The sequence below is a fragment of the Pogona vitticeps genome, chromosome 9, assembly GCF_051106095.1.
Source record: "Pogona vitticeps strain Pit_001003342236 chromosome 9, PviZW2.1, whole genome shotgun sequence".
NCBI classification, from domain to species: domain Eukaryota; kingdom Metazoa; phylum Chordata; class Lepidosauria; order Squamata; family Agamidae; genus Pogona; species Pogona vitticeps.
This window is the reverse complement of record NC_135791.1, coordinates 18,069,028-18,085,549: the sequence shown is the minus strand read 5'-3', so window position 1 is coordinate 18,085,549 and position 16,522 is coordinate 18,069,028. Positions and strand designations below refer to the sequence as shown.

At 43.4% G+C, this 16,522-nt stretch overlaps 1 protein-coding gene across 1 annotated transcript in view; it reads left to right on the top strand.

Moving 5' to 3' along the window:
* Window positions 1-12,916: 12,916 nt before the first annotated feature.
* Window positions 12,917-16,522, top strand: part of LOC110090913 (phospholemman) — a 31,891-nt gene continuing 28,285 nt past the window's right edge. Inside the window, exon 1 of the mRNA XM_020814792.3 lies at window positions 12,917-13,169. The gene's annotated coding sequence lies outside the window, so the exon portion shown is untranslated. The remainder of the gene's footprint in view (window positions 13,170-16,522) is intronic.

The window sequence follows — 16,522 nt, the reverse complement described above, 5'->3', positions numbered from 1 at the left end:
GCCAAAGGGGAGACACAGCTGCAACAATCCCCCCCTCCCCGAAGCCAGCTTACTTCCTCGTTTTCCCACTATAATTACAACTAAGAGACATAGCTCAATGCTTTATGCAGACAGGAAAATACTCAAAGCCAAGTTATTTCTTCTATAATGATTCTGAGCATGTGTCAAAAGAAATGAAATGAATGCACACATCTGATGTGAGGATCTGGAAAGTTTTATAGTACTTTCAGATGCATGCTTGTTCATAGACTGGATGTTCTTAGCAGGGCAGAGAAAGCTCACTCAAGGGCATTGAATGCCGGGCAATTACTCTTTTCATACAGTTCAACCATCCAGTCAACTCTACCGACAGGGTGGTTAAAGAGTGTTTGCTCAGAAAGGAGTCAAGGACACGTTGCAGAGTTTTGAATTTTGGTAAAATTCCTCTAGCTATGCAGCAGAAGTGCTGGGATTCTCAGAGCAGAATTAGCTTCAAGTTCTCCAGAGTAGTTCACCCCCTTTTTCCCCCCCAGTAACCGGCACCTAAAATCTCAATGATTCACGCTGAGATATTAGTGACAGAACAAATAAAAACATTTTTATTTATTTACTGTGCACAGATAACAGCAAGTTCACAATATGACTGATGGCTTTGAGCAAAAGGCTTCAACAAACAGACTGACTCCAACACACTAAATAGTGGGAGAAAGGCTCACAACCAGGAAGGAATGATTGGCTGGTGCTTGATAGACTGACTCCAAGGGCAGCCCTATGTACTGAGTAGTCTATGTTACCAACACATGGAGCATTGTTGGTAGGAATAGGGGCACAGCTGGGCAATCAACTGAAGCTGATAAGGCACCATGGACCATAGCAAAAGCAAAAAAGCAAAGGGTGTTGCTTATATACTGCCCCATAGTGCTTCAAGCTCTCTCTGGGCGGTTTACAAGTTAGTTATGCAGGCTACACATTGCCCCCCCAGCGAGCTGGGTACTCATTTTACCGACCTTGGAAGGATAGAAGGCTGAGTCAACCTTGAGCCGCTACCTAGGATTGAACCCCAGGTCGTGAGCACAGTTTTGGCTGCAGTACAGCAGTTTAACCACTGCGCCACGAGGCTCTATAGCAGATATTTGCACCTTCATAGGGAGGGCTGGGTCTAGGAGTACATCCATGCTGTCAACTTGATTCTTCAGAGGTAATGTAACCCCATTGGGACCAGGTAAATATCCCAATAACTGGTCTAGTGATCCTCCCAATAGTTGGATCTCTGTCTTATCTGGCTTCAGGCTTAGATTACTGGTCTTCCTCCAGTCCATTTTCAATGTCAGGCAGCACCCAAGGACCCCCCAAAGCCTAATCTGCAGATGAAGAAAAGAAGAGATAGAGCTGTGTGTTATCTACATATTGATGACAATGAACTCCACATCTCCATGTAACATCTCCCAGAAGCTTCATATAGATGTTATAAAGCATTGGGGAGCTGGCCAGTAAGTAATAAATAATAATAAATAAATAATAATAACAGAGGTCTCAACGGAAGGATAATGCTTCTCCAAGTGCTACCATCTGAAAAAAGACTGAAATCATTGAAGAATCAGGGCCCACGATGATAGCCAACCTAGAAGGATACTGTGTGCATCAAAGACTGCAAAAGATCCAGGGTTACACTCCCCCTCCCTCCCTCCTTCCCTCCCTCCGGAGATTGTATTGCAGGGTGACCAATGCCGTTTCAGTCCCATGGTGTTGCCTGAATGCCAGTTGAAATGGAGCTAGACTCCCCGTTCCTTCCAAGAAAACCTGGAGCTGGTCAGCCACCACCTTCTCCACCACCTTGCCCAGGAATGAGATGTTGGTTGTTAAGATCATCCACGACTAAGTTAGATGTCTTTGGAATGGGCCTTAAAATGGTTAGGTCAATTCCCCTCTAGGGATGCGTTGTTAATAATAATAATAACAATAATAACAATAATAACAATAATAACAATAATAACAATAATAACAATAATAACAATAACAACAACAACAACAACAATAACAATAACAACAACAACAACAACAACAACAACAACAACAACAACAACAACAACAACAACAATAATAATAATAATAATAATAATAATAATAATAATAATAATAATAATAATAATAATAATAATAATAATAATAATAATAATAATAATTTATTGTCATTGTAAGTATATGCACAGCATACCCATACAACAAAATTCACAGACACCCAGAGACCAGACACATGCACACACATAAAATTCCCCAAACACTCCCCACCCACTAAAAGTCCCCCACTAAAAATACAAACATCTACACCGCTGTAGCTTCCCATTTCACTGTCCTTTCCTTTCCTGATTTTAAGAGCACGGTGGGCAAAAGATCTAGAGAGGAAGTGGTGGCTTTACAGTGTGCACGTCCCTGGTCCACATCCTCAGGCTGCATTAGCTGAAACTGATCCAATGTATATATATATATATATATATTATAGATATGATTGAGCATTGAGCATCGCCATCAGACCCACTGACATCAACAAGGAGTCAAGGTCCAGACGGAAGCATTCAACCTTAGATCTTGCAAGCCGGTTGCTAGCAATTCTCAGCATTTGGATGGAGAAATTGCTTTTGCCCAGAGGGAAGGAGGCTGCGGGCTACAGTAGAGAGTTCTGCTTGGTAACTGGAAGCCATCTCAATAAGGGCACAATTCTGCAAGGGGGGGGAATGCGATCAGCTTCTCCTAAAATAAAAAGAGAAAAAAAAAATCCATGACTTTAGTTTTAGCATACTTACAAGATGTACGCACGTGAAGAGTACTTTGTCAGCGGAGCAAGTTTTTCTGTTCCCCTGTAAGACTTTCACTTATTTTGAGGAGAATGTGGAATCCCTTCATTGAAATTAGTTCTCCATATGTGAACATCCCCCATCCAGTATTCTAATAACCCTGCTAACCCGATAGCATTAAATGAATGAATGAATGAATGAATGAATGAAGGAAGGAAGGAAGGAAGGAAGGAAGGAAGGAATAAATAAATAAACACATTTCAGTTATTTATTTATTTATTTATTTATTTATTTATTTATTTATTTATTTAATTAATTAATTAATTAATTAATTAATTAATTAATTAATTAAATAAATAAATAAATAAATAAATAAATAAATAAATAAATAAATAAATAACTGAAATGACTGAACAACCTAGTGCCTGCCCGGTTGCCCCTTCGCCCACCTGGTCATCCCCCCTCGCTCGCTGCCCCCTGGTCACCCACTCAATCTCCCCTGTGCCATCCCGGTAACCTGCCCCTTCTCCCCCTCCCTCTTTCAATTGTTACCATCTGGTAGGCGATATAGGATAATTGAAACAAAGACAAATAGGTTGAAAAACAGTTTCTATCCCAGAGCAGCAGCTATATTGAATTTGACTGCATAGTGCAATATTAATGTGTCGTGCGATGGGAAATTGAATGTGAAGGATGTGGATGTGAATGAGAGGGGTGTGTTTTATGTGCAAGGTGCTATGTTTTCCTTTTATGGATGTTGTGTTCTTGTGTGTTTTATCATTATGTGTACTGGAGATGGCATTTAATGTTGTTGTATGGAAGAACCATGATAATAAATTCATTCATTCATTGTGTGCTCCTTCCCCAATCGTCCCCCTTGATTATCCTATTGGCTGCCCTCCCTGCCCCCTTGTTCACCCTCAGGCACTGTCTCCATGCCGTCCCACCCTCACCTCTTGCCCCTTTTCACTCTCATCCTCCTTCCCCTCCCATGTGACTGTAGCCCAAATCTGAAAAAAAAAAAACACCTCACTCCCTCTTCTAGTTTATTCTGGCAGTGGGGACAGGCTCTTAATTAGATCGTGTGGCTTCTTTTGGTACCCTCGAGGTTTGTTCCAATATATTCTGGATGATTCCCTGGCTGCTGCCAGGTTGAAGTGAACTTTCGTCCCTCTGCTCTCTAACCTTCTTTGCCAGTGCTTCATCATCCTTAACTCTTCCATAAACCATGGAGAAGGCCAGGCTTTGCATTGAAGAAGGCATTTAGGGATGGTTGTGTCTATAGCTCAGATGACCTCTGAGTACCAGTGGGTGATCAGAACATTGACAGGAGCATCAACCATATCAGCTGGAAAACCCGCTATGGCATTTTGGAAACCAGTTGGATCCATCAGTCTTTGGTGGCAGATTCGATGATCCAAAGGGTCCCTTCCAGCTCTGCATTTCTAAGGTGATGGTGATGATGATGAATAAAATGTACATTTTTGCATGATAAAATGAAAGAGAGTTGATAGAAGCTGAGTGGATAACAGAAGAGTCTAGAGTCTTGGTTCATAGGCAGGAAAGGATCTAATCACCACAGTTTTTATGATATACTTAACAGAAGAGTTTGCCAAATGTCTGTGCTTCCTCAGCCTAATATCTAATTATCTGTGGACCGAATTGGGACCCCAGGGTATCAGATATAACTAATTCAGCCAATTAGGTGGGTTGAAAAATCAGTGGTATCCATGGAATATATTTTTTAAGCTCTTACCATTTAAGAGATTGTACAGAACAAATTATCTTCTGAAAATATTTACAACACACAGAGATACACATACCATCTTCCTGTCAGTGCACGCCTACCATACAGCTAAACAGCAGGAGTGTGCCTGTATAGCTATTAATACACTTTGTAAGCAGCTGCTTAGCAGTGGGTTGTGTGAACTGATGCACCCGTCTAAAATCGGGAATGGTCCAACCCTCTTGTTTATTAGAATTAGTTCAGTCGAAAGACCAAAGTCAGTAGTCTATAGAGCAACAACATTTGGAAATTTGCACAGAGAATAAGTCATTGATATGAATATTGTCATCGGTGTTATCAAAATATCTGCAAAAGCCATTTATATTCAAAAATAAAGGATATATACGACCATATAAACCATAGGTTCCTAACCTGTGGTCCATGCAATGTCCTCACAAGGAGCCTGCAAAGTCTTGAAGGAATGTTATGATCTTCTGCAGTTAAGGAGGGAAGGAAGTGACACGTAAAACAAATTCTTAATTTCCCTTGCTTGTTTGTGTAAAACTTGCCTTTTCTAACCCATCACTTCCATTAAAAATAAACAAAATTAAAAATTAGTTATGAAACTAACTGTTTGATAGCAAATAACATTGATATTTCTGCGCACAGCGAGAACATGCGAGTGAATGAGGCTGAGTGGCTGAGAGATAGCACATGACATTTCTTGCTGCTGCGCAGACAGTCAGAAATTGAGAGTCAGAGTCAGTCAGTGTCAATATGAGTGAGTGTGCAGATGGTCTTCATGATCATGTTTCTTCAATTTCTGGTTATTGTCGGGTCAAGTGAATTTTCAGTATTGCTGCAGTGGCTTTTGTAAGAATAAATTTTGTCAGAGCCTCAGAATGGACCGCTGGCTGAATTTGAAATGTAAAAGAATTGATGCTGTTGATGAGGGCCCATCCTGTTCAAAGCAAAATGAAGCTTCTTCCAGTCATCTTAAAAAGCATTGCTGTTATAGCAAGGACTGTCTGTGGGTTGGCTTCACGTGTACAGGTCACGAGACAAGCAACTACCATAGTGCGTGTTGTGTTACAAGATATTGTTCAGTGAGGCCACGAAGCCATCAAAGTTGTGAAGACATCTCGATACTAAACAGGAAGAACGTGCCACAAAGAGCATCAGTCTTTTCAAAAGTAAGGAGCATGAGCTTCGGGAAAGTAAGAAAATGGTTTAAAAAGAGAAAAGACTGCAATTGGTTGTAACAATGAAAATGCAGGGAGGGCCTCATTTGAAGTTTCTCAACTAATGGCAAAAACAAACAAACAAACAAACAAACAAAACAGAAAACCACACACAATAGCCGAAGAACTTGCATTACCTGCTTCAAAAAACATGGTTTGTGCATTGATCAACGAGAAAGCTGCCAAGGACCTTTTCTTAATACCTTTGTGAAATGACACAGGTAAGAATAACTGAATGGGCCACTGAAATAATAAATGGGTCTCTTCTTGAGGAAGATGCTCAAGAATGCTCATTAAGGAAATGCTCATTAGACCCATTAGAAAGAAACCAAGCTTATGGCAGACAACATTGGCAATTATAGGCCCATTGCTAATGTTTCTTTCCTTAGTAAGGTTGTAGAGAGGGTGGTGGCCGACCAGCTTCAGGCTCTCTTGGATGAAACCGATGCCCTGGATCCATTTCAGTTGGGCTCCAGGCCATGCCATGGCATGGAAACGCCATTGGTCGCCCTACTGGGTGACCTACTTAGGGAGACCGACAAGGCAAAATATCCTTGCTCGTCCTCCTTGATATCTCAGCCACCTTTGATAGCGTCGACCACGGTATCCTCCTGGGGATGCTGTCCGAGTTGGGGATTGGTGGCCTTGCTCCCACTTGGCTCTGGTCCTCCTTAGAGTGCTGTCCCCAGAGAGTTCAGCTTGGGGAGAATGTATTGGCCCTGTGGTCCTTCAGTTGTGGGGTCCTGCAGGGTTCGATCATCTCCGTAATGCTGTTTAACATCTATATGAGGAGATGGAGGGTGGGAGTCATCCGGGGATGTGGAGCTTCATGTCACAAATATGTTGATGACACCCAGCTCTATGGAGGCTGTTCTGCAATGGATGCAGTCAAATGGACTAAGGCTGAACCCAGACAAGATGTAGGTCCTGCAGGTGGGTGGCCCCGACGTCAGTGGTTTGGGGAACTCCCTCTCTTTTGTGGGGGGTGACTCTCACCACAAAGAATTCAGTTCACAGTCTGCGGGTCCATCTTGATCCAACGCTTACCATGGAAACCCAGGTAGCGTCAGTGGTTCAGTCTGCCCATTTACATCTTCGGCGGATCGCCCAGCTGCATCCCTGTCTCTACGTGGTGTGTGTGTGTGCTCACCTTGCTGTTCTATGTGCTCATAAACTCAAGAATAGACTATTGTAGCACTCTCTACGTGAGACTTCCTTCAAGACTGATGCAGAAGCTCCAGATGGTCCAGAACACAACGGTCAGGCTATTAACAGGGGTGAAAAAATTTCACCTTATTTTCCCCACCCTGGCTGCCTTACACTGGCTACCTATCTGCTTCCGCAATGATTTCAAGGTGCTAACCATTACATACAAAGCCCTTAATGGTTTAGGCCCTGAATATCTGGCAGAGCGCCTTCTTCTGCCTAGTTCTACCTGTATCACTCACTCCAGTCAGACTGGGCAGCTGAAGGGCCTAACGCCAAGAGAGGCCCAGTGGGAAAAAGCTAGAAATTGGGCTTTCTCGGCAGCAGCCCCTCACCTCTGGAACAACTTACCTGTAGAGAGCCACCTGGCTCCCTCACTGAAAGCCTTCAAGACTAATTTGAAGACATGGTTATACAGGCAGGCCTTCCCTACAACCATTACCTAGCCTATCTCCCCTTTTCCTTTTTCTCTCTTCGTTTTCTTCTTTTCTTCCTTTCCCATCTTGGACTCTGTGATTAATCTGGATTTTACTTTATGTTATATATAAACCATCCAGAGTAGACATGTTCTAGATGAGTGGTATATAAATCTAATAAATAAATAAATAAAGTACATAAATAATAAGAAGCAAATCAATGGTTTGTAGCCAATGTCAAGGAACAATTATTAGAAAGAATTTGCTTGTCCCTCTATTTTGTTCTGCAATTGGAAGAGAGCACAGACATAACAAACAAAGCGACCTTACTGTGCTACGTTAGATATGATCACGAGATAAATGTTTTGAAGATATACCGTTCATCTCCTTGTTGGTACACACTACATCTGCAGAAGTATTTAACAGTTTAAACGAGTTTCTAACATCTCATGGCATGGATTGGTTGAAATGTGTAGGAATTAGCACATACAGGGCATGAGCAATGTCTGGAAAGGTTACTGGACTTGTAACACAGATTAAATCATACCATTGGTGACTTGGTACCATTGTTGCATACATAGAAAAGCTCTCGTTGCTAAGAAGATACCAGAAAGATTGAAGCAGACCTTAAAATTGTCAATTTTATAAAATGCAGTCCCTGAATCCAAGACTTTTTGAACAGCTTTGCAAAGTTATGGACAATGAACACCACCAACTTTTGCTCCACTGCAAAGTTTTTTGGCTAGTCAAGTTTTGTCTCGTTTTTGAGAATTGAGAGATAAGATTATTCTTCATGGAGAAGCAATTTCACCTCAGCAATTGTTTGAAAGATTTTTCCTGATTAGTCGAATTAGCATATCTCTCAGATATCTCCACCATTTAAATATGCGCAATTTAAATTTTCAAGGAGAAAAGATTACCATTTTTCAAGTTGAAAACAAGATTGAAGCAATTATTAAAAAGTTGGAATCGTAGCATTATCACCTTTTGAACTGAAATGATGAGACATTTCCAAAGAGCACAATTTTTCTTGCTTCCATCAATGAAGAGTTGTCTGAGGACATATTGTTTATCACACGGCATTTGGAAGATTTGCAGCATAGTTCCTGTAAATATTTTCCTGTTCCTCATGCAAGCAAAAACTGGATTAGAGATCCCTTTACAATTAATGTATGTGAACTACAGCAGCAGAGGAAGACAAGCTCATAGAAATATCCAGGGATGTTGTTCTGAAATTGCAGCTCAAGGAAGAGGCCTTTCCAAATTTCTCACCTACACACAATTTTTCCAGAACTACTATGAAAGTATTGATACCTTTTGTAATGACATACTTGTGTGAAAAATCATTTTCTGCTCTCGTTATCTTAAAAATAAATATAGGGACTGTTCAAAAAGGATAGAGTCAGAATACAAATTCCAGCTGTTAAGCCCAGTATAACAAGGATTGTAAGTGAAAAGCAGCACCAGCCATCTCATTAATTGCAATTGTATATGAATATATTATGTTCCTTTTTCCCCACCCAGTTTGTGTTTAATGAGGTACAATTCTGTACAAATTATATTCATGTCATTTGCCGTTTTGGGTAGGTGTGTCATATTAATGATTTTATGTGCTTGTAATTTCAGTTTCTCCAGCAAGAATTAAAGAGATTTTACAAGTTTTACAAGTTTCTCCAAATCTGAAGACCATGAGAAACATTAAACAAATATTTGATACACTTTAGCATTTTAAATCTTGGGTTAAGTCTTGGTGGTCTATTGCAACAAAATATATTTAAAAGGAGTCCATGGTAAGGAAAAGATTAAGAACCGCTATAACAAAGGCAGGTTGCCGAATTCCAGCAAAAAGCACCAAGGTGTAGTGGTTAAAGTGTTGTCATCATTATAGCAAAAGATGATTAGTGAACAATATACTGTACATAATATGGTATCTGACTCCCCTTAGTGGCCAATTTTGGCAACTTCCTCTTTAGAAATATATATTTCTAAGATCTTTCTTTTAATATTTTTAATATTTCCAGACTGTGGATAAGTGGATCAGCAGATACTGATTCCAGGGATAAGGGGATCCTACTGTATCTTCCAAATAACCCACTTCCGCGGATGGAACTTTTGGATTATTCTGAAGGGAGAAAAACACAAAAGATGCCCATTCTTTCATGGTTTTTCATGGTTTTACTATAGTTTTACCTTCGGAAACATGGAAGATACAGGATGACAAAAAAGAGGTAAACAAAGGATTTCTTTCATATTTTATATCTCATAACATTTTGGGCTCTCTATTTTACTGACGTTTAAATGGATTTTCCTCCATTTCCTTTATTGTTGCTTAGAGTGCCCGCCCGCCCTTCACCGGGAAGATGACTGCCTGCACTGTTGGACTGAAGCTATCAGAAGGAGAAAAGGGAAAGCTGTTTCCCCACTCAATCATATTTTGAGGGGTTAGCTTTGGGAATTGCTAATATCACCCTGAATGGGGATGTGTACGTTTTATTTTGATCATGGGTAGGTTGGAATTGTAGAGGAGAAGCTTCTCTGCAATTTTGGTTTTTCTTGGTGCCTTGGGAGCCATTTTAAAGCCAAACAAATGATTAATCAAAAATCACTAAACATTCATTAATTTGAATTTGTTGGGGGCATTGATTCATACAAATATGAATTGACAAATTAGCAATTTTTAAATGAATTTGGTGATCCGGGTTTTTTTTATTCGTGCCCATCTCTAATTGTTTCCTCGTGCTGGATTTCCTCGTGCTGGATTGATAAGGAGGACTACGATGGTGATGTGCTGATAAATGTGACCTTTAACGTACCATTTCTGCCTCCACAGAACTAGGAAAGACAGCTTTTCTTTTTCTTTTTTCTTTCTTTGTCATGCAGTGTTGTTGTTATTGTCCACTTTTGGAGTGGGCGATTGTGTGCTGCCTTCCCCCAGGGGTTTGTTTTGTTTTGTTTTCTTTTACTAGGTTTTGCTTTGAGACTTCTGTGGGGCTTAAATTGATGAGGCACCAGAAACCAGAATGAGATACAAAAGGAAATAACCCGAAAGTTTTGGAAAGTATTAAGAAAAGGTTGTGCGGTTCAGGATTACACAAGTGCAAGAATTAGGTGATACCTTTACTGCACCACACACACACACAAAAATCACACAAAATGCACAGCCCGAGGAAGTGGAATTTATCCTCAAAAGCTTGCAATTTGTGGGATTTTTAGTGGTTCAACAAAGGTATCACCTAACTCCTGCATCTGCGAAATATTTGGATACTTCTGAGTTTATTTAAAGGCCTATACCCAAAAGATCCTAAAATGAAAGAAATACTAAAGTTTTCCCCCTACGCAGTTCCCCATGGTGACTGGGGGAGGGGAGGGGAGAGACTTTCCCTGGGATTCCATCCATTTGAAGAGGTGGGCAGGTCTTTCTTTTCCACATTGCAGTCTTGGCACTCACTGCTGTTCCGAGGGAGGAAAAACAACAACTTTTCCTTGCTTTTCATCTGGGAGGAGTGGAGTATTAGCCCAAGAAGTGCCTTTGATACAGATGCTTCGAGGCTTTCATTAGCTGCTGCTACTTCTCTCCATATGTTATTGGATGCCATGCTTGCCAGGTAACTGGTTTTGTCGAAAGGGATTGGCTTCAGGCCTCCAGTCGGGACTCTATAGCTTTCATTGAGTGCTCCATCTACCTGTTTTGCATGGACTATACTATACTGAGGGATGTGGTGGTGCTGCGGGTTAAACCGCTGAAGCCTCTGTGCTGCAAGGTCAGAAGACCTGCAGTCGTAAGATCGAATCCACGCGAGGGAGTGAGCTCCAGTCGCTTCTCCCAGCTCCTGCCAACCTAGCGGTTCGAAAGCATGCAAAATGCAAAAATGTGAGTAGATAAATAGGTACCACCTCGGTGGGAAGGTAAACGGCATTCTGTGTCTACTCACGCTGTCCATGTGACCACGGAAGATTGTCTGCGGAGAAACACTAGCTCTATGGGTTGGAAATGGAGATGAGCACCACCCCCTAGAGTCGGACACAACTGGAAAAAATTGTCAAGGGGAACCTTTAACTTTATACTCTACTGGGCTGCCATATTCACCTGCCAATTAAAACGGGGTGGGGGGAGAGAGCTTAGTGATTCTTAGTGTTTGCGGTCCTGTGTCCCAACTGATTCCTGATAGCTTTCAAAAAACATTGTTTCTCTTGGGCATCGTCTGCTCTGTGTTTTGGCAGTGTTTTGTTTTCGGTCCATGTAGGGTCCAGAGTAACTTCTAGTTATTTGCAGGCAAAACAATAGTCTAGTAGGGACAGGCCTTTTGAAACAACTTGGAAACCTGAAGTTTTCAAAAGGCCTGCTCATTTCTCAGATGACAGGTGGATATTTGAGTCTATGCAGGGTTGAGTTTCAATTGATTTCCATCATAAGACGTGCCAAGTTCTTCTCATGCATCTGTTGGGAGATATTCTATCATCTGAAAGCTGCCCCACTGAGCAGCATGGGAGAGACCATTAGCCCTGCCCCGTAGTGTTGATGTGGTGTGGCCAATAGGGTGCTGACAAGAATAGAAAAGATCTGGGTTCCAATCCTGTCTGGGTTAGGAATAACCATAACTCTAACTCAACTGCAAGATGGCAGTGGTAAAGCACTCCTTTGAACAGCTCATATACTTTGAAAACTTTTTTTTTTTAGAGTTTTGGTTATCAGTTTTAATATTTCTATTTTCATTTGTGTTTTCTCTTTTATGAGAACACCCACCCAGAGTAGTGCTACCACACCAATGGAAGCGGGATACAAATTGAATAAATAAATAAATAAATAAATAAATAAATAAATAAATAAATAAATAAATAAATAAATAAATAAATAAGAGAACACCCAGAGTAGTGCTTTCTTTCTTTCTTTCTTTCTTTCTTTCTTTCTTTCTTTCTTTCTTTCTTTCTTTCTTGATTGATTGATTGATTGATTGATTGATTGATTGATTGATTGATTGATTGATTGATTTTATAAAAACTCAGCTAGGACTGTCAGACGAAACAGCTTGAAAGCACAAGAGCCACCACCCTGTCTGCTCAGAGTAGTCCAACTGAATCCATTCCTGACGGGTAAAACTGCACTTATGTACATATCCCAGCGTTTGTTGTCGAGGTTAAATATACGCTAGAGAAAAACATGCCAGAAGTTGGGAGAGTGTTGCCGGACACCGACAAAAAGAGTCAAAAACTTTCCTTCAAGTCAAGCTTTGGAGGCATTCGACAAATGACGGGGGGGGGGGGCGGGCGGGTCAGAGGAGGGCGGACACCATCCAGAGCCTCCGAAGCAGCTGTTAATCCTAACGACGCGGCGTGCAACACGCGTGTCAGGAAACCCCGGTCGTCCGCCCGCCGCTTCAGCCTAACTCCGGAGCGCTCCCCTCCCGCCCGGATCTCCAGCCTGTTGCCCGGTCCAAACGCTTGCCCGACGGGCCCCCACCCCCGCCTTTCCTCCGCTGCCCCGGACTTCTGCCCGGCCCCTGCACGCTTCGGGACCGCCCAGGACCGGCCTGTCCGTCCCCCTTTCCCTTCTTCCCTCCCACCCTTCCCCAGCTGTGCCTCCGACGCCCACTCGGGTGCGCGTAGCTCTGGGCGAGTCCTCCGTGGCGCGGCGAAGTGGGGAGTGGAGAGCCGGGAGACAGCCCTGCCCCGAGGGACACGCACGTCGAGGAGAAGGGAACTCCCAGGCCGGCGTGGCCGAGAGAGAGAGAGAGGAGGAGGGGTCGTGAAGGTCTGCGTACTTCTTGTCCGGGAGGCAGGAGACACTTGACCGTCGGAAAGCGCTGCCCCGGTAAGTCGAGGGTGACCCGTCGCTAAGAGCGGGGAGAAAGCCGGATTCGGTGGACCTTCCTGGGCTGTCCGAAGCCGGGATCGGGGGAGGCGCTGGCCCCCTTTTGCCAATGTAACGGGTCTTCTCTGTCTGTCTGCTTCTCTCCCCACCCACCCCGTCTCTCTCTCTCTCACGGTTACGAAAAACAAACTCTAGCTTAAAAAAAGCTCAAAGCCCAACTTTTTCTCCACCTCCGTCTGCTGGGAGTCGGTGCGTGAGAACAGGCTGCTCCTGAAAAAGTGTAAAAAAGTGGTGGAGAGAAAGCGCTCGGAAAGGTCACTGGGGTGATTTCAAGATCTGTAGGGCGGGCTGGGTATTTTGGAGCCGAGCCAGAGTCGCCTCCTCCTCCTGCGCAAAAGTTCTCTGTCCGTGACAGCTGTGAGGCTGGCACAGAATCAAGGGGTGAAGCTTTCACTTGGGAAAAGCCTCACCTGTTGAATTCCGGCCTGCCTCGCTGCTGGGGAAGAAACACACCGCTCTAAAAAACGTATCAAGAAGGAGCAAAAGGAAGCAGAAGCCACCCACCCCTGCAAAATAAAGGAGACAACCTTGTTGTCAACCTTTAAAGGCTCTCTTTGAATGTGAGCCTTCCTGTTGGTGGTTCGGAGTCAGTCATGAAAATGCTCTGGAGGTGTTTCCAGAGTAGCCCTCTCCACTCTGGTTCAGGCCGGATTTGTGGACTATAGTGAGTGGAGGCCCCCAGGCAGCTTGGACTTGTTGGTTGGAGATGCTGGGAATTGTCGCTCTCCATTCCGGAACAGTGACAGATTGGTGAAGACCGCTCAAGAGGAAAATGGTTTAAATCGGAGATGGAGGTTAACATGGCAACCACGTGAAAGACCAGCTGTTGATTAGAAATGCTTGCTTGACCTAAAAAGAAAAAACGCGACATTATTTTTACTGTCTTATTAATAGCATTATGAAGAAGTCCATTCCAGATCCAGATTGCTTGGAGTAAATAAACCCTGTGAGGCCATTTCTCATATACAGACTGTGCAATCTGGAAATGGCATATAACTGTTTCATGCCGTTGGCTGTCACAAGATGTGGAGAGAGTGTGACTGATTTAGACCGCATACAAGTTCAGGATCATGATGTGTGATCTCTTGAAAGGATGCTGGGAATCATGCCTGTAGGCTCTGAACCTCCACGTGGAGACCAAAGTTTGGCAAAAGTTAGTTTTGGGCTTTGATTCCCAGGAGGTATGGCTGGGGGATTATGGAGGTTGTAGTACAGAGTCTCTTTGTCTCTCTCTCCAGAACCTGGTTCTGGTTCAGAGATCCTATGGCACGAGTGCCAGTTACTGGGAGAACAGCAGCGAGAGAGGATTAATGCCTTTGTGGCCTCCTTGTGGACTAGATGCTGCATCTGCTGGGCCACCGGGGAAGAATGGATGCTGGAGTAAAGAGGGACATCTAATCTGATCCGACAAAGCTGGCCTTGTGTGTTCTCTGGAAACTGAAGATGCTCCCAGATTTTAAGTGTTCCTTAAATGAGAAAAATGAATAATTACGGGGCAGGGCTTTGAAAATGACTTGCTGTACTTTACTTCACCTTCCATGATCCCCAGGCAGCATAGGGGTTATAGGAATTGTAGTCCAAAACATTGCTTTGAAAGAAGGAGAGGCAGGTATTTGCGTGGCCAGTGCTGCGCATGATCTGAGCATGTCCTCTGCATTCCAGAATACTTTGTAACACATAAGGGAGTCCATGGCAGCTGAACCACAGAATGCCCTTCAGCTGGCAAGCTGCGGAGGGGAAGTGTGAACTTTTCTTGAAGTCTGCAGATGTGAAAACTACGTTTGTATTAGATCCAACAAGTGGAACTGCTGGAGTGCTCAGTGGCCGAGGTCTCTGGCTGTGGAGCCAAAGGTTGGGCATTCAATTCCACATGTTTCCTCCTTGACAGGAGTCGTACTTGATGATTCATAGGGTCCCTTCCAGCTCTGCAGTTCTGAGACGAGGACGCTCATAGATCTGGATTTGCTGGTTGGCTTTGAACAAGCAGCTATTTCTCTCCCTTCCGTTCTTCCATTGTGGCAGGGACTGTCGGCTCATGGGTTTAGCAAGGGGGAGATCCTCACCCTGCTTGGACCACCCACCATGCCTGGTAAAAAGGGGAACAACTGCATCTGCCATGGAAGGGGTTTTATCCTGCGCTTCCTTTTCACAGACTTGCCTTCTTATAAGGCCGGGCACTTTGGAAATTGCTGATTAGGTCTTGTTTCTCCTTCTTCGAACCTTTCCATCAGGGAGTTTGTTGTTATTGTTATGCGCTCTGAAGTCAGGGCTGACTTATTGCTACCCTAACAGGGCTTTCAAAAGTGAGATGCTTAATGAGTGGTTTTACCCGTTCCAACTCCCCAGTGAGTTTTCATGGCTGAGCAAAGATTTGAACCACAGTCCTGGTCTGTCACACTACCCACTACACCATACTGGGTATCCTAAAAATAATGTGCTGTCGAGTCAATATTTGACTTTTGGTGACCGTTTCTAAGATTTCCAGGTAGGGAATACTCAGAAGTGGTTTTCCATTCCCTTCTTCTGGAGGCATCCTGGGACAGGCCAGCTTGCCCAAGGCCACGTAGGCTGGCTATTCTGGAGGCACAGTGGGCAACTGAATTCTCCATCTTTGACTCCGTAGCCAGATACCTAAATTACTGAGCTTTCCAGCCATTGTCAGGAGGGTTAAAGGGGCTGTTCATGTTCTGCTACTTGATGGTGATGATTCCCTACTGCTTTAATATCTTAATGCTTTAATTTGTGCTTCATTTATTGCATGCTCTGGATAATCTTTGGAAACCGAAGAGCGAGGGCTATCATCCGGCACGGAATAGCAGCTGGCGTGTTGGATTGAGACTTGGGTTTTTGATCGTCATGTCCCCAGTGAGCCATGACCTTGGCTCTTTCTCTCTGTAGCCGAGCCCCTCAGCCCTGCTTACTGTTGAGATTTTGATATGGGGGCTGCTGGTGTGAGGATTAAGCTGGCATGAGGGGGCGCCTTGTACGTCGCCTTAAAAGCTTGTTGGAATAAATATAATCATTATGGGCCATCAAGTCAATTCTGACTTATGCCAACCCTTTTTCAGGGTGTTCTGGGTAGACCAAAAAAAAATTTAAAATGATTGACCATTCCCTTCTTTTGGGGACAACCTGGGATTGCACAGCTGGGTCAAGGTCTCACAAGCCGCCTCTTCTCCTCGAGGGGAACCACAGTGTGGAATTGACCTCCGAGCCTCTGGGCTCCCAGCCAGATCCCTAAACCACTCAGCTCTCCAGCCAGGATATAAAAGGAGAAATTAGTTGACAAGCAA